Raw genomic sequence first — 1,151 nt, 5'->3', positions numbered from 1 at the left:
TTTGGGTCCATAAGAGTGTCAACTGACATACAACCACTCATACATGTTTCTTGTAAAAGCTCTAGAACATATTTTCTTTGAGAGATTACTATTTTGACACCACAAACCCTAAAATAATATATATTATAATTTATACTATTTTTTTAAAAAATTACATACGCAACGGATAAAGAATATATGTTTCCAAGAAAATAAAAACTTTTATAACTAATTTAGGATATCATATTGCTCAAAAATCAAAATGACTACTTTAAACATTTTTCTCTAATAAAATAGTGCAATCTCAATAAGCTTGATTTTAGTATAATTAATTAATTTGATTCTAAAAACTTACTAGTACTTATAAGGTTTTTATACAAAAGTCGTTTCAAATTAAATAAGTAAAATACAATTTACAATTTTCATTCTCGGTATCACTTATCGGAGCGGGACTTCTCTCAAACTTGAACTTCAAGACTTATTAACCTGTAATAACTGTGATTTCGTAAACACAAGGCCAAGTCAGTCAAACACAAACAACGAATGAGGCGAGTTTCGAAATCATGATGATAGTATAATACAAGTAAGAAGAACATGCAAACAATTATAATAGAACCGTATCATTACACAAAAATTCCTCAAGAAAATATCACATTAAACAGTCAAAATCACTCAAGGAAAATCAATAAATTTCACTATAACATCAACTCCTCTAAGAGAAATTATCACCACACACGATACATATTAATCACAACAAAACAATCACAATAAAATGCAATACTATGCATAAGCTTAGACTCTACTTCACAATGTGGTACCATTCTAACTCTAAAGTACTTAGTTAAGAGGCTTGATATTATGCCACCATCTCGATAGAAGAACAATTCAAATTGGCTCTGTCCTCATAGATCCCTTCAACTCAACCTGAGACACATATATGCGACAGTCGAGGTAAACGTGGGTTGCATGGTAGCTCCCGACATTTAGAGTGCTACCTCCAAGTCACCTAGGAATTCTCCACCCGAATACCTCCAAGGTATAACAATCTTGCCTTAAGGCTCAACAATAGATTGCCACAATCAGTCTCATTCAGTTGTACTTCCCCGGAATCACTAGGCTTGTGAGGCCCTACCTATATGATGACAAAATAATCTCCACTTCACAAACTCTCA

The sequence above is a fragment of the Cicer arietinum genome, chromosome 5, assembly GCF_000331145.2.
Source record: "Cicer arietinum cultivar CDC Frontier isolate Library 1 chromosome 5, Cicar.CDCFrontier_v2.0, whole genome shotgun sequence".
Lineage (NCBI taxonomy): Eukaryota > Viridiplantae > Streptophyta > Magnoliopsida > Fabales > Fabaceae > Cicer > Cicer arietinum.
This window is presented reverse-complemented; position numbering follows the sequence as displayed.